This window comes from Trichechus manatus, unplaced genomic scaffold, assembly GCF_000243295.1.
Source record: "Trichechus manatus latirostris isolate Lorelei unplaced genomic scaffold, TriManLat1.0 scaffold00220, whole genome shotgun sequence".
Taxonomy (NCBI): Eukaryota; Metazoa; Chordata; class Mammalia; order Sirenia; family Trichechidae; genus Trichechus; species Trichechus manatus.
Window position 1 is genome coordinate 3532118 of NW_004444156.1, and position 22986 is coordinate 3555103.

Below are 22986 nucleotides of genomic sequence, written 5' to 3' on the forward strand. Positions count from 1 at the left end.
TCAGGCTGCACTGGAGGCATTGACAAAAAAACAGGCTCCAGGAGTTGACGGAATACCAATCGAGATGCTTCAGCAAACAGATGCAACACTGGAAGTGCTCACTTGCCAAGAAATTTGGCAGAGAGCTGCCTAGTCAACAAACTAGAAAGGATCTATATTCATTCCTGTTCCAAAGAAAGGCAATCAAACAGAATGCAGAAATTATCAAACAATATTAGTAATATCACATACTAACAAAATTTTGATGAAATTTAAAAAAATTGCAACTATACATTGACAGGGAATGGCTAAAAGTTCAAGTCAGATTCAGAAAGGGAGGTGGAAGGAAGGATATCATTGCTGATGTCATATGGATCTTGGCCAAAAGCAGAGAATACCAGAAACATGGTTACTCACGTTTTATCATCTACACAAAAGCATTCAACTGTGTGTATCATAACAAATTATAGTTAACATTACAAAGAATGGGAAGTAACTTAATTGTGCTCATGCAGAGCCTGTACATAGATCAAGAGACAGTTGTTCAAACAGAACAAGGGGATCCTGTGTGGCTCAAGATTGGAAAAGCTGTGTGGCACGGTTACATCCTTTCACGTTCCTTATTCAATTTGTATGCTGAACAAATAATTCAACAAGCTGGACTATATGAAGAAGAATGTATCATCAGGTTTGGAGGAAGACTTTCTGTAAACTGTGATATGCAGATGATGTAACACACAGCCTTCCTTGACGAAAATGAAGACTACTTGAAGCACTCACTGACAAGGGTCAAAGACTACAGACTTCAGCATGGATTATGCCTGAACGTGAAGAAAACAAAAATTCTCACAACTGGACCAATAAAAAGCATCATGATGAGTGAAGAAAAATTGAAATCGTGAACTATTTCATTCTACTTGAATCAGTAATCAATGTCCGTGGAAGCAGCAATCAAGAAATCAAATGATATATTGCATTGGACAAGTTTGCTGCAAAGGACCTCTTCAATGAAAACTTTTACGAAACAAAGATGTCATTTTGATGACTAAGGTTGGCCTGACTCAAGCAGTTGGCTCCAATCTCCTCATATGCATGTGAAAGCTGAATAATGAAAAGAAGACAGAAGAAGAATAGATGCCTTCAAACTGTAGTGTTGGTGAAGTGTATTTTATATACCACAGTTTTCTGCTAGTTAAAAGTAAAATTATTCCTGACAAAAATCCAACATTGTTAAGAATATTAATAAAATTATATGCACTGACCAATAATATGTATTACAAGTACATGTATTTGTAAACTGTAATTTTCCCTTTTCAACCTTTTTGTTTGGGTTAGGTGCTGTTGAGTTTGTTCCAACTCATAGCAACCCTGTGTACAACAGAGCAAAACGCTGCCCTATCCTGTGTCATCCTCACAATCCTTGCTGTGTTTGAAGCCCGTTTTTGCAGCCAATGTGTCAATCCAGCTTATTGAGGGTCTTCACTGACCCTCTAGTTTACCAAGCATGGTGTCCTTCTCCAGGGACTTATCTAAAAAAGCGACCCTATAGGACAGGGTAGATCTGCCCCTGCCCTATAAGGTTTCAAAGGAGCAGCCGGTGGATTCAAACTACCGACCTTTTGATTAGCAGCCAAGCTCTTAACCACTGCACCACTGCACCACCAGGGATCCACATGGTCACTAAAACTATAAGGAGACCACTTAAAATATTGCCCTGTCTTTACTGGAATTCATGTAGAGAAGCACCTAGAACAGCGCCCTGCACATAGTTGGAAATTACTAAGATATACGTAAATAAGAGAAAGGCACATATAATTAAATCAATAGAGAAGTACTTGATTTGAAAATGAAAACTAGGGAATAATTTAAAATTTGATTAGGTAAGCTTCATCACTTGTGTTATATGACATGCTGATGATTAAAAAACCATTTTATGTACTGAGTTAAATACTTTCAATACACTAATTCTATAACAGCCTAGTGTTTAATAGCAAAAGCTTAAATGCACAGACAGCCATTTCTGTATCTATCATATTGAACTAAATCTTATTTTTTCACTGACAGGTCAGAAAACAGGAGTATTTACTTATCAAAGTGAAATTGACAGGAATACAATGTGACCTTGGGCAAGTCATATATACTCTCTTTGAGCAGCCATTTTCTGAACTGTAGAATATTAGCTTGTTTCACTTCTCTATGATTTTTGTTGTTGTTGTTTTCTTGTTTTTTTTAAAGAATGGTTACTATGCTTTCTTCAATGACAGCAATTCAGATTTTGTTTGTTTTTTTCATGCTGTGTGTAGTACTAAAAATATTTCTCTGTGGAAAAGTTCTCATGAAAGAGTTCACCATTTCCTTAAGGACATTTTTTGGGCCTTACGTTTGTGTCTCTTTCATATTGAGTTTTTTGTTGTTTTTTTTTCCTTCCTCCTTCTCCTTACCTTAGGAGACACTCACTCCGGTTAATTGACTACTCTTGAATTTAAAGACAAAAGCCAAAAAGGATAAAAACTTCTGTCTTTGAACCCTAATCTGTCATCAGACAAGATGACTGACAAGAGTGTATTGCTTATCATTTCACATAATTAAAATTGTTTCTTTTGTTTATCTTAAATATATCCTATAAGTAGCAACTCAAGTTTATCTTTTCTGAGTTTATCTCAATCTAATTACATGCTTTTTAAATACTTTTTTTGATTTGCTTTTTTTATTACTTAATATAGATTTACTTTTTTATTTTCTGTATAATTTAAGTTAGGTGAACTTGACACATGGTTTAGGTCAGCAGCTGCTCAATAATTCTAAAGAATTAACTGCTATTTTTATTTCAGTTGCTTTTCCTTTAGAAACCTTACTTTTTTCCTTATATTTTTCTTTGAAAGCACTACTTTTGTTTTAGAAATTTATTTTTCTGAAATTTATTTTGTTTATCTTGCAAACACCTTATGTATTATAAGCTGTTGTTCAATTCATTTGTCTCACTTGGAAAAAGTAAGTGAATATTATAAGGAGGCAATTTTTTTTTGTCTATATTTATGAATAACAGTGTAGAGAACAAAGTCTCCACTTGTCCGCGACATGTCTTGACAGCACGTAACTTAAGCCTCAGTTAGGGCATACCGGTTGGCCAATGCTGGCACTTAGTAGAAGTGATAGAAAGCTTTAACTCTCTCGTCAGCAGCTAGGGCCTCTGAAAGTACCCTGTCGTTCTTGGGATTACTGGGGTGCAAGGGGAGTAACAGGAGTCAATACACAGGACAGATGTGAGCAACTATGGCTGATTTGAGAAGTCTTGGGAGAAGAATATTAATTAGTTAATATATTTAACAAATATATATTGAGCTTCTACTGTTTTCCAAATATTGTGCTAGGAATTAGAGACACACCAGTGGTTCTCTATTAGTCAAAATTAACTCCACGGCAGTGGGTTAGTGGTTAATAACATGGAGTTTTGATCTAGAATAGACATACCAAGAAACAATTATGTGTTGAATGTATAATTGTAAACTGAACTCAATGCTTTAAAGAAAAGAAATACAATGTTGTCTGAGAGTGTAACAAAGTATGCTGGTTCTGAGTTGCGCTCAGGAAGGTTGCTCTAAGGAAGGGCATGGTCTGGAGGTGGGAACCAAAGGGTAATTAAGGCTTAACCAGGCGAAGGGAATGGAGACAGGACAAGGAGTCTAGGAAGCAGCAATAGCCTGCACCAAAGGGCTCTTGAAGAGGGAAGGAACAGGAAGAGGACCTGGATGACTACAGTGTAGTGAGAGCGGCAGAGAAATCCTCACCTTCAAGCCTTGTAAACCGTGTTGAAGATGTGGGTCTTCATCTTAAGAGCAATGGGGCAGCATTGAATGGTATTAAATTTAAGTTCTAATGTCAAACATTATCATATGTGAATGTGGCCATAAAATACACTTTTCCTAAAAACACATATGGAAAGCTACTCTATATAATGTCCCTTTCTCTATGTGTAGAAATCTGCACAAATTAAATGTTGGATACTTAAATATTAAGGAGCAAAACAAGATTATCTGGAAATGTAAGTAATGAAGCCTTAATGTCATTTAGAAAATAGAAATCTTATTGGAGGGCAGTCCAACATATACATTATTGACTTCTCTATTGCTTTGGTCATATCTGTTAATTTGTTCCCTTTTCTCTCCACTGTTTTGCAATCAAATGTTACATGTTGGATGTGGCCTGAGTCAACTCTTACAAGACAGTGGGGTTTGCATTCTTAGTTATAGGTTATTGATGGATGTCTATGCTTGACTTTCAGTCAACCTAGCATTTATCTGGGAATAATATGCATTTTGAGTGTCCCGATGGAGACCACTTTCTCATCATTTCACATGTATACAAACAGTAGATTCAGCCAGGAAGAGTAATGATGGTTTCTTTTCTTTTTAAGCAGATGGTGACCTACACAAAAGGAATTAATCTCTATTCTGTTTAGAGAAGGAAAAGTATCTGGAGTGAAGAAGGATAGCCTTCGCTTATCTCTATGAACCGAAACACATACTAGTTTCAATTTTTACTTATCTATGATATTGGACTTAAGTAGCAACCATTAAAATTAAGAGGAATCAGCCAAGATATTTGAAATTTCAGCAATTCTATATTATATGACTCTGCAGTGACAGAAAGAATTGATTATATTCCTTTAGGAATACTTAAAAAAATTAGAAACCAATGAAAACCTGGCAAAACTTCAATATCAATATAACTTAAAACAGTTTAAGTTATATTGATTTTGTTGTCAATATAACAAAAAACAATCAATGTAATATCAATAAAACTTCAGTATTAAATGTCAATATCAATTACATTCCAACAGACACAATTTGCATTTCTACGGACAAGAATTTTTTGCATTGCTATCAGTTTTCGACAGGTTAACTTTTATGTATACAGAGATGTAAAATAGCCTCCTAGAATATAAACAAAGATCGAAATAACGCAGATGAATGAGCTAAGTAGAACACTCACTGAATTGCAAAGTCTCAGAATTTTTCCTTACCTCCTGTAACCCTTCTTTCTAACTCTCCAGATTGAATGGGAAGGGGACAGATGTTAAGAGGAACTCGGGAGGTCTTACTTCCCTGGAGCTGCTTAAAGTTTATGCCATGTTTTCTAGGCCTGGAAGGTGTTTAAATAGACCCTCTTGAGAGCACCTTTGTGAAATCTCTAGAACCCCTATTGCTGAGATGTCTCAGAGAAATTTCTTTAGTGGATGATACATTATTCTCTGTATTGTAACTTTCTTTTTGCACAGTCCCTGAACATCAAGAGATTTATTTACCACTATCTCTCTTGAAAGAGCCCTGGTGGTGCAGTGGTTAAGAGCTGTGGCAAAAGGTTGGCAGTTAGAATCCACCAGCCACTCCTTGGAAACCTTGTGGGGCAGTTTTACTCTGTCCTATAGGGTGACTATGAGTCAGAATTGACTTAACAGCAGTGGGTTATAAGTATTTTGCAATCCTATTTCTTATATTTTATATTACTTTGGTGGGATTCAGACATATATGTGCCTGTACTGTAGAGGTCACATGCTAGTATCTTTAAATACTTCTTTTAAGTCCTACTTCCTAGATTGAATGAGGGGGCTCACAGGACACCAAGGGTTTCCACCAAAAATTGTCTATCAATCTTCCCCCTCCCTTTCTTGGTCTTTATATTTTTTATTAACTGGAAGTAGGTGTCTTAAGGTTACCAAACTAGTCTACTGCTTTCTGCTGTTGAAAGTTCTGACATTAGTATGACTCATAAATATATATTCTTTTTTATTATTTTACAGAAAGTGAGACTGGAAGAGTTCCACTTGAACATTTTGATTATTAGAAATGAAATAATTTTAACCTGTAATAATTTTAATCTCCATATTATCATATGTGCTCTATGCCAAATAGAAGCCAATTCAGACCTAGATAAGGAGAGATATCATTCAAAAGGATTGTTGCAATAAGGGGAGGGGGGTAATTAGAATAGGAGCAGAGTGACTATTGCAATAGGGAGAACTCTTGACCATAAGAAGTCAAGCCTCTCAGTGGTGAGGCAGAAAGGAATTTGCTTTTATAAGGAAGCATAAATAAGGCTAGAAAGAATGTAGTATTGGGGAGTTATGTGAGTGGTTAGACTAGCTCATAGTGCTTTTTTCAGATCCTGGGGGAAAAGGCCAACTACAAGACAACCTAAATTTCTAATAAGGATCTATGCAGTCAGATTTTAGTTCTAAATGATGCCCAGTCAGGGTATTAGCCAGATATTAAAGGAAAATCAAAAAATTAGAAATTTGGTAAGAGTTGACAATGTGTGTTTAAGATGACAGGATCCAGTCCAATTAATAGTTTACAAATTGGCTTTTCATATCCATCAGCTACATGAAATTTATAAAAGATGCAAAACAGCTCAAAATCTGATAACCCACAAGGATTTGCTATAGTTGGATTGCAATGCAAAATTTCTCTACAGTCACTTCCCTTTAGTTCAAAGATAATCTCAAAGAACGATTATTCCTGACCACAGTTTAATGCTAGTCTCATTAGAGGTGGTCTGAATCTTTACATAGGTGCAGGAAAAGTGATAATTTACTGTATAGACTTTTTACAGTTTGCTTTGATAAAAGTTTTCCTAACGAATATCAAAGTGGACTTTTAAAAACTTTTTGAAGCTAAGAAGCCAAGCCAAGAACTCACAATCAGATTTCATCTGCAAATATGATTTATTTTCTCCTTTCTTGGGATTCCAAAATATTCTAGGGTGTCTGAGCTTTCCACGAAGTGACTTTCTTTACTCACCTGAAAGATTGGGGGCCCTGTAAGCAAATACTAGGCCAAGTTTTCTCAAGAGGGCTTTATAAGCATTGGCTTCATTAAGTCAATCTTCACTTTTTAAAAATGTCTGGTCATATCTGATTAAACAGTATTGTGGACAGAATTTTTGATTCGTGTGGAATCCAGAGTTTCCGGAGGCATGTCCTACCTGAAATTATCACCCTGAAATAATCTGTAAACTTTGTGCCAAAAACTGGTTTCCTGAAAGTCATCAGTAAGTCAAACAATAGTTTAGCTTAGTTAGTAAAGAACCTTTGCCTTGGGCATCGTACTCTTTTAAAGAATTATCTATGTGCAATCAATCAGCTTTGACAAGAATAATTCCAAAGGTCCAACTAGAGGCTATGTTTCAAGGTCATTCAGTAATTATTTGAATTGCTCTTCAAGAAAACATTAGATGGAATGCTGCATGTCCACAAGTTATTCTATAAACTCTATTCTATCACTGTTTCCAAGGCAACGTACAATTACTAGTGATAAGCTAGGATATAAAAATCTATAAAAGGTCTTTCTTCTCTGGAGCATTTTTTACTTTCTAGTCAGAAGTGTTGCCCCGATTTGTAAATCATATATTAAATAAACTTCAATCAATTTATATTATTGGCTTAATATTATTTTTATTTTAATAGTGTCAGTCTTCAATATGGCATTCCAGTCAAAGCTTTGGTAGTATAAGCAACGTTTCCAATTATTTTCTGTTGAAAAAGAGGAATGACAGACTCTTAGTGAATTTATCTGTGGTAGACTTAAAAAAAAAAAAAAAAAAAAAAGGCCCCTCAAAGATATATTCACTTCTAATTCCAAGAGCCTGCTAGTATTACCTTATACGGGAAAAAAGTGAGTATCGAATCTTAAGAGAAGGATTTAATTCTTAGTTATCCTACAAGTGGGGCTAAGTGCAATTACATGTATCATTGTAAGAAAGAGGCTGAAGGAATTTTCACACAGAGTCAGATATAGAGGAGAAGACTACCTGAGGGTGGAAGCAGAGATGGACTGATGTACCACAAGTCAAGGAATGCCAGCAGAAGCTGGAAGAGGCAAAGAAGGATTATCCCCTAAGCCTTCAGAGGGAGTAAGACTCTACTGATACCTTGATTTCAGACTTCTGGCCTCTAGAACTGTGAGACAATACATTATTGTTTCAAGCCACCAAGTTAGTGATACCATTTTACAGACGCCAAAGGAAATGCACTATCCAAATAACTACAAAAACCAAATTTATTGCCACTGAATGAATTCTGACTTGTCGTAAACATCCATACTCTGATTAGTGTAAAATTGAGAGATTTATTGAAAGAAAAGAGATAGCTCAAGCTGGGAATAAACTGGACTCCACTCAGTTGAATCCAGAAATTCAAACTCAGCGGTGACATTTCATAGGAGAACAATGAATACGAAACACGTCCTTGATTGGTATTTACGAACTTAGATCACGGAAAAAGATTAAACCAAAACCCGTTGCCGTGGAGTCATTTCCGACTCATAGCAAACCCTATTGGACAAAGTCGAACCGCCCCAAAGAGTTTACAAGGAGAGCCTGGTGGATTGAAAGAGATTACTTGATTGGTAATCACAGGCTTAGATCCCTGAAAGGCATTATTTGATTGGTAGTTGATCACTTTAAGGCAGGACTTCCTGTGCCCAGTTCTGTAAGGCGATTGGCTAAAAGGGTACAGGTCTCTTTCCTAGATTGGTTACAGTGCTGCAGTTAAATGGATATATGCCATCGAGGGGTTGCGGTGTAGTTATGTGTTCGTTAGCAGACATTCCTCCCTTAGAAAGAAACAGTGTGGAAGGTGGCACAAACAGGGAATCGCACTCAATCCTCCAATTGGCCATTTCAGGTCATATCGTTACAGTGAAAACCCCAGGTTCCTGCTCGGCGTGACTCGTACTGGCCAATAAACGAGAGACCGAGCTGGGAGAACAGGAAAGGCACCTTTATTTCCTTGTACAAGGGAACGGAGCCAGTCAGAGCTACTGCTGCCGAGACTGCTTGCCAAGGGCAGGCAGGCAGGTTACTTTTAAAGGGGTTTACAAGTAGAGAGTTCATACAAACTACGTCAGCAACATTCTTAATCATACTACGCAGGTGCAATGGGGTTTACGTATAACCTCCAAGCAAAAGCAGGATTAAAATGCAAAGCTGGGAGTTGGGGAAGCCCAGCAAAGGAAACAGGGTTTTTAATATAGCACTCTGGGGGCTCTGTCTCACCATCAGGGACCTCACATTTTTCTTAATTCCCTTACACAGACTCACGGTGTCCCTTTGTATTACAGAGCACAACTGAGTTCCATAGGGTTTTCCTGACTGTAATCTTTATGGAAGCAGACCACTTGGTCTTCTGCAGTGTCACTGGGTAGATTCAAACCACCAATCTCTCAGTTAGTAGCTGAGGACAAATTGTTTGCACCACCCAGGTACCTTCCCAAATAACTATAATGTCATAAAAATTAAAATACTCAATACATTTTTTGAATTCTGGATGAGTCAGGAAGGGGGAAAAAGACAAATGTTTCATTTATATTTACAAAAAGAATAGTTTACAAAGTTTTTATAAGTTATAGATAGCTTAAGAGAAAAGAGAAAGGGGTTCCTTATATTTAAAAAAAAAAAAAACATTAAAGCATTTGAAATAGTTCCAACAAAAACCATAATCTTCCTTTATCAGTTAATCCTTATATAACTAATTCTTATTCCTTTTGATTTTGGATTAATAGTTTCATGAACACATCTGTATCCGCTGAGCTCAGGAAATCCTCACTCCATGCAGGGGTGTGGTCTCAAAGTTATGTAAGCAATGCCATCGGAAGCCTGTGCCCAAGAGTACCTGGCATAGTCCTTTCCATGGTTCTCTGAGCCAGTCTTCCTTCGTTGAAGACAAGCACTCTGGCCTGAACCTGATTTCCAAGTGCTTTAGGGGAGTATTGGAGTAAAACAGAAAAAGAACTTTCATTAGATGACAAAAGACTTAAAATGACCATGGTTTATTAACGTATTATTGCTAATTTTCAAAGGTGAAAGATCTAACAAGAGTATATTACCGAAAAGAATGCAATTGACAGGAAATTCGATTCTTTCTGCGGGATGCAAAACGAAGTTAATTCAAACTTAAAGTGACAGTGAAAGATTTTAGAACAGACAAGGTAATAGGATCGGTAAGAACTTTCGTTTTTCAAAAGTGAGAAAACTTTGTTTCCTTAAATAATTAACTAAAAGTATGCACATTTATTCTGATAAGATGCAAAATATTTGCCTTCTAGGCTAATGCCTCAGAAGATAACAAAAAGCCATTTAACTTGTTATTAAGAGTAGACCCTGGTGGGACTATAAAACGGTATGACCACTATGGAAAATGGTGTGGTGCTTTCTCAAAAAAAACTAGAAGTATCTTATGCTACAGCAGTCCAACTCCTCAGTATACACCCTAGAGATCTAATAAAAGAGGAAGGGACAGACTCATGCACACATACTATATTCATTGCCGCATTATTCACAATAGCAAACAAATGGAAACAGCCTAAATGTCCTTCAGTGGACGAATGGATAAGCAAAGCATGGTACATATGTACAATAGAACACTATGCAACCATAAAGAACAATGATGAATCTGCAAAATATAACACGGATGAATCTGTAGGGCATAATGCTAAGTGCAATAAGACAATCACATACGGACAAATATTGTAAGATCCCACTTATAAGAGGACAAGAATAGCTGTATATACAGAGATCATTGTTCACTGGTGGTTACTATGGATGAGTGGGGTGGGGGAGATCACTCTCTAAATTGTAGATACCTGTTATTTTTGGTGATGGAAAAAGTAGCACCAAATGTAGGTGTAATGAGCCCAACTTGACCAAAGTAAATGATGTTACTAAGACGTAAAAAGAGAAAAATATTTCTACGCGAGAGAATATGAGACATACGATTCGGCAACAATACCAACAATAACCAAAAAATGAGTATACGATCACATATGTAGGTGTATAGGCATAAGTGTGTATGGGGAGGTACAAGTATGTACATATGTATGCACAGAAAGAAGTATATGTACATGTACGTACACATATGTGCATGCATGCATCTATATTCACAGAGGACACACTTACAGGTACTTCTCAGACATAACCAAACAGCTTATTAGATTGTTTTTCTGGGTTGAAGGCTTAGGACCTTAGTCTCATGGAACAACTCAGTCGACTGGCATTAAAAAGTTCACAAAGCTCATGTTCTGCATACTAGTGAGGTGAGAAGCATCTGGGGTTTTAAAAGCTTGCAAGCAGCCATCTAAGATACAACATCTGTACTAGACAGACGCAAAAGAAAAAGAAGGAAGCCAAAGTCTCAGAGAAGAAACTATCTACAGGGCTAAGAGCTTACGAGAGCCACGGACTCATCTACCTTAGACCAGAAGAATGAGATGTGCCCGGCTACCACTACCAACCGTTCTGATCAGGGTCACAATAGATGGATCTGGATAGAATGGAAGAAAAAGACAGAACAAAACTGAAATTCTTAAAAAGGCCAGGCGTTCTGAACCACTTGAGACTAGAGGACTCCTTGAGACTATCACCCTGAGGTACTCTTTAAACCTTGAACCAAAATTATCTTTTGAGTTGACCTTTTAGCAAAATAACAGACTGACACACAAAATAAAGGACATTACCCGTGAGAGTGGTGTGCCATTAAAAAAAGAAAAATCCATATGAGACCAAAAGTTCAACAATTACTCTAAAGAAAAGATGAAAAGATAAGGGGGCAGGGGAACTAGAGTACTGAAAATGGAACAACCAGAATGCAATTAAAGAGAATGCTGACACACTGTGAACGGTGTAACTAACGTGAGTGAACAATTTGTGTAGAAATTGTCAAATGGGAACCTAATCTTCTGTGTTAAAAAAAAAAAAAAGACCAATAGACCAAAGATCCAAGAATATTTTGTTAATTTAATAGAGAGAAAATAAAATTCTAGTTTTCCATCAGTGCAATATTTGATACTAAAGCTCATTTAAGAAAAAAAATATATAAATACACCCATCCAACTGTAGCCAGGTTTGTTCATGACAAAATTCCATTTCTGTGAATCTTCTACAACTTTGTATATACATTCTACTCTCTCTCTTTTGTTTTTCATTCTGGAGCAACGAGTCATTTTTCCCCGCATTTGTATTGTTACCACGATTGTGTTTCTGGCAGATAGGACAAGTTAAGAATGCCTGCTCGATATGAGGGCTGAAGCATACCCACCAATATTTGTGGAGACATTTAAGATTTTCTTTGTTGTGTATAATATTATGGAAGCTGTGGACTAAATTTTGGAGGAGGGACTGAGGAGAGACCCAGATGCCACCTGGGTATCTCCAAAGCCCATCTGAGTAGAGAGAACATCCAGCCTATTCCAATTAGGTTTTTCGTCATAAAATGCTTCCCCTTGGTGTCTCTGAGCCTTTTAAAACCTTTCTGTTATCATTTCCCTAAATAGTATGCCAGCCAAATTTCAGTCCCCTGGACCTCAGAAGGAAGGCGTTCTTCAGGTTCTAATACATTTCACATCAAGACAGGTCCCTTTTGAAATGCGTGAAGCTCAGTAGACTGGACTTGGAGCCTCACTGCTGTGTAGGTTGAGCATTCTGTTAGGTGATGCTTACCAGATGTGTTAGCTTTGTAAACGTTTGCCTTTTTTCCCCTTTATTTCTGTGCAATAAGGTTTGCTGGCATAATTATGGCTTTCCTGTGTGATGGTTAGGGAGGCTTGATGGGTTTGTTTTGGTTTTTCTGTGTCACATTTGGAAACCCAGAGGTTCCCCACGTAACCTAACAGACAGGCACCAGCAATAAACTATCTACCTGGTTGTCAGCGGCATGCTGTCATACCACAGATCGGCGGTGCCAAAGTGCCACTTACCTCACTGGTGGATTTTATTGCCAGATCATATGTCCCAAAATCCACATTAAACCTAAAAACCAAACCCATTGCCACTGAGTTGATTCCCACTGATAGCAACCAAAAATTTAAACTAATTAGTAAATATGCATTCCAATACTGAAAATACATGCCATCAAAAAAATTTTTTTAATAAAAATTTGGTAACAAAAGGGTTAAAGCCCCCAACTGAGGAGGGGTGGGGGACTAAAGCTTGAGTGACTGTACAGAGGGAGTTGAGGGGCCAAAATGGGAAGGAAAAGGTCTGACTGGGGGCAATAGGGGTGGAAGATGCAAGGGTATTGGAGTGGGATACATCAAAGGGAGCTGAAGGGAAGATCAAGCTGTTCTGCTAAACATTTACGAGACAAAGCACAGGAATTCAAAGGATCTGTGCCTGGCCTTTTCATAGGTAAATAAGGAAGTATTATCTAAGTCATACAGGGAAGGATGATGGGTGATTCTTTGCAGTTAAGCCATTTCTCATAACACAGAAGATAAGGGGATTTCTTAACCATCACTCTTTCCTAGGAGAACAGGGCTCAAGTAAAGTTTAACATTGTCACCAAAAATTATTCGTGTAATCTGACTAACTTATTTCCATTAATTTAGAGAAGCTTCTCCAGTTGTGTCCTCCAAAAGAGAAACTGACAAGATTTTATTATTTTTTGAGAGTAACAAAAAAAAATAATAATAAGGCAAGATAGATTTCTATCAAGATGGCTACTTAGTCAGACACACCATGCCGTCCTTTTACAGCAAGGACCTGAGAAACCAAATAAAACAGATACAGATGACAATCCTGGAATCCTGAGCATCAAATGGAAGGATAAAAAAATTAGATCAAACACTGACTGGAAGGAGAAACTGAATGAAAACATCAAATGAGGAGAGATCAAAATAAAGCAAAAAACTAACAAAAGGGAGCCAGAGGATTTAAGCTGTAAACAACTATGGCTTCTAAATGAAAAGGGAAATAAAAGATGTAGTTATAGAACTTCCATGTGGGAGGAAATCAAGGCAATTTCAAGATGTAACAGACTGTTTTAATTTTAAGAGAATTAAGGTAAACTTCAGGTTAAGCACACACGCAAAAAAAAACTAATAAATCTACTCACCAAAATAAGGAAGAAGAAAACCAAAAAGACTCAGTGAACACAAAAACAACAACAATTGATAGGAACAAAAAAAAACCCCATACATAAAAAGAACTCAGCATAGAAAATTAACAGAAACAAAGAAACCATTAATACCACAAAAAAGTATAACCAAATGACAGCAATGAATCCATACCGTTCGTTAATCACACTGAATGTAAATGGATTAAGTGCAGCAGTCAAGAGACAGAGAGTGGCAGAATGGATTAAAAAAAACATGACCCATCAATATGCTGCCTACCAGAGACACAGCTTAGACACAAAGACATAAACAAGTTAAATAACAAAGGATGGAAAAAATATATTTTAAGCAAACAGTATCCAACAGAGAGCAGGAGTAAAAATAATAATTTCAGATAAAATAGACTTTCAGTGAAAATCCATTGAAAAAGACCAAAAAAGAATAAGGAGTAAAGGGTTAATTCACCAAAAATATATAACAATAATACATATTTATGTACCCAGTGATAGAGGTCCAAAATACATAAAACTAACAGAATTGAAAACAGAAATAGACAGTTCTACAATAGTAGTAGCAGACTTTAAAACACCACTTTTGATGATAGAACTAGAAAGAAACTCAGTAAAGATACAGAAGATCTAAATAACACAATCAACCAGTTTGACCTCATAGACATAAAAAGAACACACTCCTCAACAGCAGCACAGTACTCACAGGATCATTCTCCAGACATTCTCTAGAATAGAAAAAATTCTCAGCCACAAAGCAAGCCTCAATACATTCAAAAACATCAACAAAATATAAAGCATATTTTCTGACCATAACGCTGAAAAGCTAGAAATCAATAACAGAAAGAGCAAGGAAAAAATAATTAAATACATGGAAACTAAATAACACCTTAATTAAAAACTACTGTGTCATAGAAGAAATTAAAAATGAAATTTAAAAATTCTTAGAATCAAAATGAGAATGAAGACACAACATATCCAAACCTTTGGGACACAGCAAAAGCAGTGCTCAGAGGAAAATTTACAGCAATAAATGCATATATCAAAAAAGAAGAAAAGCCCAAAATCAATAACTTAACCCAACAAGTTGAACAAATAGAAAAGGAACAGCAAAAGAAGTTCATAGTCACCAGGTATGCAGTGGTTAAGAGCATGGCTGCTAACCAAAAGATTGGCAGTTTGAATCTACCAGGCAACCCTTGGAAACCCTATGGGGCAGTTCTACTCTGTCCTATAGGGTTGCTGTGACTCAGAATCAACTTGACGGCAACGTGTTTGCTTTCTTGTTTTTTTAGCACCGGAAGAAAGGACATAATAATGATCAGTGCAGAAATAAATGAAATAGAGAATAGAAAAACAATAGAATCAACAAAACTAGAAGCTGATTCTTTGACAGGATCAATAAAATTGACAAACTACTGGCCAAACTGATAAAAGAAAAAAATGAGAAGATGCAAATAACCAAAATAAGAAATTAAAGGATGAAATTACAATGGAGCCAACTGAGATAAAAAGGATCATAACAGAATATTATGAAAAATTGTACTCTAATAAATTTGACAACCTAGCAGAAAGGAAAAAAAATTTCTAGAAACACTCCATCTAATGAAACTAACATAAACAAAAAGAGAAAACCTAAATAGGCCCATAACAAAAGAAGAAATTGAAAATGTCATTAAAAAAAAAAAACTCCCAACAAAAATAGCCCTGGCCCAGAGGCTTCACTGGAGTTCTACCAAACATTCAGAGGCGGGTTTATACCAATTCTGCTCAAACTATTCCAGAACATAGAAAAGCATGCAAAGATACCACAAAAAAAGAAACTTAAAGGCCAATATTCCTCAGGAATAGAGACACAAAAATTCTCGACAAAATTCTAGCCAACAGAAGACAACAGCACGTCAAAAAAGCGATACATCACTATCAGGTGGTGGTTCATACCAGCGATGCAAGGGTGGTCCAACATCAGTTCAATCAAGGTACTCCACCACATAAATAAAAGAAAGGACAAGAACCACGAGATCATCTCAATCGCCGCAGAAAAATCATTTGATAAAATCCAACACCCTTTCCAGATAAAAACTCTCAGAAAATAGGAATAAAAGGGAAATTTCTCAACATAATTAAGGGCATATATATAAAACCGACGTTCAACACTATTCTCAAAGGAAAGCAATTGAAAGCATTCCCCTTGAGAATGAGAATGAGGCAAGGATGCCTATTATCACCACTCTTATTCGGTATTTTACTGGAAGTCCTAGCCAGAGCAATAAAGCAAGACAGGGAAATAAATGGCATCCAATTTGGTGAGAAGGAAGTAAAACCATCCCTATTTGCAAGATAACATAATCCTTGCGGTGCAACGAATTACTTAATATGGGCCTTCTATCCATGGTCTTTGTGATTTGCACACAATGATTGAGTGAGACTATGCAAATAAGGTATATGGAACTTGTGGTGGTTGGGGTTATATGTCAACTTGGCTAGGCCATGATTTCAGGATTGTATGGTTGTCCCTCCATCCTCTCGGTTGTAAATTCTAACCTCTATATGTTAATGAGGCAGCACTGGTGTGGGGTATGACTTGAATCACAGCCTTTCAGGAGGGCATGACTTAAGCCCCATCTTTACTCATGTTATGCCCTTCCCTGGGATGAGGCCTGAATCTAAGTTAGGTATGTAGGTACCCTGGCGAGGTTCTCTCTCTCTCTCTCTGCATCTGTATCCCCATCCACTTCGTGATCCTCTAACGTCCAGTTCTTAAGACTTGAGCCAGAGGCCTGCCATCTGACTTGCCGATTCTGAGATTCACTGGCCTCCGCAACCTTGTGAGCCAGCAGCATACAGTCTGACCTGCTGGTTTGGGTTCATCAGCCACTGCAGATACGTGGGTCAGGAGAGGCCTACGCCTGATCCACAGATTTGGGATCTGCCAACTTCCATGATTGTGTGAGCCACTTCTTTGATATGGTTCGTGAGTTCTGTGAGATGGAACCTAAATATGGGAGGGAGATTACTGAGGGGAGGAGGAGCAGCTGATTTTAGATATGGTGGAGTTGTACAGCAGTTTGGAAAAGTTGGACATTTGGGACATCTTCAACTGACACCTCATAGGAACCAGCTTTGTGTTGATCCTTATAAAAGAAATTATTGATTTAATCCTATACATAGAAAATCCCAGAGATTCTACAAGTAAGTTTCTGTAACTAATAAAAGTGTTCAGCACAGTGGTAGGATAAAAGATTAACATACAAGAATCAGTAGAATTCCTCTATGCTAACAAGGAGAACTCTGGGAAAAGGAAATCAAGGAAGCAATACCATTTACTACAGCCCCCAAAAGTATAAAATACCTAGGAATAAATTTAACCAGGGACATAATAGACTCATACAAGGAAAACTACAAAACACTACTGCAAGAAACCAAAAGACACCTATATAAATGGAAAATATACCATGCTCATTGTGAAAACATCAATACTACCCAAAAAGATCTACAGATATAATGCAATCCTGACCTAAATCCCAACAACATTCTTTAATGAAATTGAAAAACTAATCATCTGTATTTGGAAAGAAAAGAGGCCACAAATAGCTAAAGCTTTATTGAAGAAGAGGAACAAAGTAGGAGCCCTCACACTTCCCGATCTCAGAACTTACTATACAGCCATGGTAATTAAAACAGACACATAGACAAGTGGAATGGAATTGAGAACCCAGAAGTAAATCCATCCAGCTATGGACAGCTGATCTTCAACAAAGTGTCAGAGTCCATTCAATGGGGAAGAGATAGCCTCTTTAACAAATGCTCCTGGCAAAACTGGATATCCATTTGCATGAAAATTAAACAGGAATCCATACCTCACACCATACACAAAAACTAACTCAAAATGAATCAAAGATCTAAAACTACAGAGTTTCTGGAAAATAACAGGGACAAAGCTAGGGGTCCTAATTTATGGCATAGAAACACAATCAAACATAACTAAAAATGCACAAAAAAACCCCAGAAGATAAACTAGACAACTGAGATCTCCTAAAAATTAAATGCTTACGCTAATCATAAGACTTTGCCAAAAGGGTAAAAAGAGAACCTACAGACTGGGAAAAAAGTTTCGACAACAACATATCTGACAAGGGTCTTATCTCTAAAATATATAGAAAACTTCAACACCAAGACAACAAAAAGACAAACAATGCAATCAAACAAGTGAACAAAGGACATGAATAGATACTTCACCAAGGAAGACATTCAGGTAGCCAACAAGTACATGAAGAGATACTCGCAATCGTTAGCCATTAGAGAGATGCAAATCAAAACGACGATGAAATACCATCTCACTCCAACAAAAATGGCTCTGATCAAAAGAAAAAAAAAAAAAAGAACAGGAAACAACAAATGCTGGTGACGTTGTGGGGAGACTGGAACTCTTACAAACTGCTGGTGGGAGTGTAAAATGCTACAACCACTATGGAAAATGGTGTGGTGCTTCCTCGAAAAGCTAGAAATACCATATGATCCAGGAATCCTACTGTTAGGCATTTATCCTAGAAAAACAAGAGCAGTGACATGAATAGACATATGCACGCCCATGTTCATTGCAGCTTTATTCACAACAGCAAAAACATGGAAACAACCTAAGTGTCCATCAATGGACGAATGGATAAACAAAATGTGGTATGTGACATGACCAAGGCAAATGAAGACACTGAGAGGTAGGCAAGAATAAAGGACAATGACATGAATGACTATACCATATCCAATTCAGAAGCAATAGTAATAACAACCTAAAATCTGCGAGTGGTTACACAGGTAAATACCCAAAAACTCCAGTGCCGCTGAGTCAATTCCCACTCATAATAGCCCTATAGAGCTGAGTAGATATGCATGCTAAACAGAGGTGGAAAGTTGTACGGGAGTGCAGGCACAAGCCTAAATGGGTATAGTTGTGAGTAATTGTGTTTACATATTTGTATGTGTTGCATGTATATTCATATACGTAATAGAGCACATAGAGGGCACAGTTATCAAGACTTCTTAGACATATCCAAACACCTCATGGGACTGAGTTACTGGGCTTGAAGGCTAAGGACCATAGTCTCGGAGGACATCTAGGTCAATTGGCACAACATAGTTTATGAAGACAATGTTCTACATCCCAGTTTCGTGAGTAGCATCCAGGGTCTATAAAGCTTGTGAGCAGCAGCCTAAGATGCAACAATGGTTCTCTTCCCATATGGAGCAAAGGAGAGTGAAAGAAGACAAAGACTCAAGGAAGAAACTAGTCCAAAAGACTAATGGCCTGTATGAACTACAGCCTCCTCTAGCATGAGACCAAAAGAACTAGATGGTGCCCGGCTACCACTACTGACCGCTCTGATCAGGGACACAACAGAAGGTCCCACTGAGAATGGGAGAAAAATGTAGAACAAAACTCAAGTTCATGAAAGAGTAGACTTACTGGAAGGACAGAGACTGGAGGAACCCCTGAAGCTATCACCCTAGGACACCCTTTCAACCTGGAACTGAAGCCACTCCTGGCGGTCACCCTTCAGCCAAATCATAGATCGGCATGTAAAATAAACAACAACACTTGAGATGAATGGGCTGTTTAGAACAATCAACTAAATAAGAGACCAAACAGGCAGCATTTGTCCAAAAGCAAAGATGAGAAGGCAAAGAGGGGCAGGGAAACTAGAGGGATGGAAACGGGGAAGGTAGTGTGGAAATGGGGAGAGTGTTGTCACATTGCAGGGATAGCAACAAGCAATGTCACGGAAAAATTCGTGTATGAACTGTTAAACAGGAAAACTAATTTGCTATATAAACTTCCACCTGAAACACAATAAAATGTTCAAAAAATAAATAAACAAGGCAGGATGCAATTTTGTAAGGAATACTAAAAGGAAAATTGTCTTTGGCAGTTCTAAGGAGGCACAAAGCTTCAAGCCCTTGAAATGAGGACATGTAGCTGGAACCTTTATCACATCTTTGCTAAGAGTTTCCATGTGAATAATTCTAGGCAGTTCTAAGGCTTGCGAAGAATACATTTGTTTTAAAGGAAACTTGAATGCTCCCATGTAGGAGGAAGAAAAGTCTATCCTATTAATCTGAGTACTGGACTGGAAAGAATTCCAGTGTTCTATTTATAGCTTCAGTGGAGATTTACTATAGTCCCTCAGAGGTTTCCCTGCCTCAGTCTCCACAATTATACATATTATTTGCAAAAAATCATAAGTTCCTTAAATAGAGTCAGTAGACACAGCAACAACCAGTTCTGGACATTGCTGGCATATACACAAAAGTAAACACCAGTTTATGGAAGAGTTGTGAAAAGACTAAGTACATATTTATTAAAACCTGTATGATTTGTAAGAATGAAAGAAAACTTTTATTGGGTACTCATTACATCCCGGGATTTGTTCTGAGCTCTTTACATCTATTCCTTCACTTAACACTTTCAACAACACTTTGAACTTGATGCCTTTATTACATCCATTTTACAAGTGAAGAAGAGACTAAGTAATTGGCCCAGCTTAATATGCTGGAGAAGTGAGATTTTTTATTCACATGGTTTGAATTCATTAGCTAATTTTAGATAAGTAATCAAAATAATGGGCCTCATGAAATTAGAGTCTCAATCAACTAATCAGCTTGCTGTACCAACAGTTGGTCCATCTTCGGAAAGCAAGAGCTTTGGCTGTACCAGTCTCTTGACCAATAAAAAAGAAAGAAGAAGATATAGTTTTCAGTCTTAGATTCGAAGGAAAGAGCCAAAACGTTGAGCAGTTACAAGGAAACGTATCTACCTACAAAATTTACAAAACTTTGAATACTGGACATCTTTATAGTTGGTATTTTTAGTAATCAATGTAATGCTGACTAATAGTATTTTACAAGCTGCTCTTTGGAGATTGAATGAGAATAGCTTTAGCCTATAATTCAGTCTCAAGATAATTCTAGAGTAAATGGGAACATTATGTGTTAGGTTCATTTATCACAGCACTCTAAAAGCCCTATAGATCATACAACACACCACTTCGACTATTTGTCTCGTCCCCCATGCACAGAGAAAATCTGTGACACTTGTGAGCCTATGAAATTATATTGGGAAGGTTAGCTATAAAGTATTGCCTTTTCTGGCACTTTCTACACATGCCAGGTGCATAATTAAGTAATTATCTCTTTTAGAAAATAAAACAATTGACTTCCCTTTTCTGGAAAGATCAAGCAAAATTTGTAAGGGGGCTTGAGTTTGTTGAGATAATCACCTTTCGTGTCTTGCAAATATAAGCTAAAATGAATCAAAGCCTGAAAAATAGAAAATTTGTCCCTGAAATTTCTATCACCATTTAAGTCTATAAAGCAGAGCATTCTTGAGTTCTTAGAGCTGTTTTCTGATTAAGAAATAAAACTTTGTAAAAATTACAAAACAGTCACATTTACCTCACAGCAGGCAGCAGCTTTTCAATTCAATAGGAGCTGAGTATCCCAGAGCAAAATTTGGCCCTAAAAGTGATGTAAGGGAGTGCAGAAAAGTGAAAATGAATTTCCTACGCTAGGCCATATGCTCTGTTTTCCAGCAGCTCAGAGTCACCATAATTGTTAGGAACTTTAGAACTCCCTGGTCTTTTGGTTTTTTTCTTTCCTCTTTTTTAAAAATTGTGCTTTAGGTGAAAGTTTACAGAGCAAATAGTTTCTCATTAAACAATTACTACACAAACTGTTTTGTGGCATTGGATGGCAACTCAGCGATGTGTCAACGCTTTCCCCTTTGCCACCCCGGGTTTTCTGTTCGCATTTGTTCAGTTTTCCTGTCCCTTCCTGCCTTCTCATCTTTGCTTTTTTGTGCACATTAGTCTCATATACATGATTGAACTATGAAGCACGTCCCTCCCGTGTGTTACTGTTAGCCCTGTCTAATCTTTGGAAGGGTGAACCTCATAAGCAACTTCAGTACTGATTTCAAAGGTTGCCTGGGGGCCATATCTCCAGTCTCTGTCAGACCAGTGAACCCGGTCTTTTTTTTTTATGAATTTTAATTTTGTTCAACATTTTTCTCCTTCTCTGTCTGGGACCCTCTATTGTGAGCCCCGCCAGAGCAGTTGGCTGTGGTAACCAGGCACCATCTAGCTGTTCTGGGCTCAGTCTGGTGGAAGTTGTGGTAGTTGTGGTCCATTAGTCCTTTGGACTAATCTTTCCCTCGTGTCTTTGGTTTTCTTCATTCTCCCTTGCTCCAGCCAAGATGGCACCAGTAGAATGTATCTTAGATGGTCGCTCGCAGGCTTTTAAGACCCTAGAAGCTATTCACCACAGCCAGATGGAGAACATTTTCTGTATAGACTATGTTATGCCAATTGAGCTAGATATACCCCGAGATCAGGGACCCTGGCCATCAGCCCCGTAGCTTGGTCCCTCAGGGCATTTGGATGTGTCCGTGAAGTTTCTATGACTTTGCCTTGGTAAAGCTGTACTGACTTTCCCAATACTGTGTACTCTTACCTGTCACCAAAGTTACCACTTATCTACTATCTAGTTAAGTGTTTTTACCTCCCACCTCTTCCCTCCCTCTTAACCATTAAAGATTGTTTCTTTCTGTGTGGAAACATTTTCATGTGTTTTTATAATAGTGGTCTCATACGGTATTTGTCCTTTTGTGATTGACTTATTTCACTCAGCATAATGCCCTTCAGATTCATCTGTGTTGTGAGATGCTTTGCAGATTCATGATTGTTCTTTATTTTTTCCTAGTACTCCATTGTGCGTATGGACCATAGTTTGTTTATCCATTCATCTCTTGATGGGCACTTAGGTTGTTTCCATCTTTTTGCTATTGTGAATAATGCTGCAATGAACATGGGTGTGCATATGTCTATTCGTGTGAAGGCTCTTATTTCTCTAGGATATATTCCTAGGAGTGGGATTGCTGGATAGTACGGTATTTCTACTTCTAGCTTTCTAAGGAAGAGCCATATCATTTTCCAAAATGGCTGTACTATTTTGCATGCCCACTAGCAGTGCATAAAAGTTCCAATCTTCCTGCAACCTCTTCAATGTTTGTTATTATCTTTTTTTTTTTTTTTTGATTCGTGCCATTAATGTTGGGGTGAGAT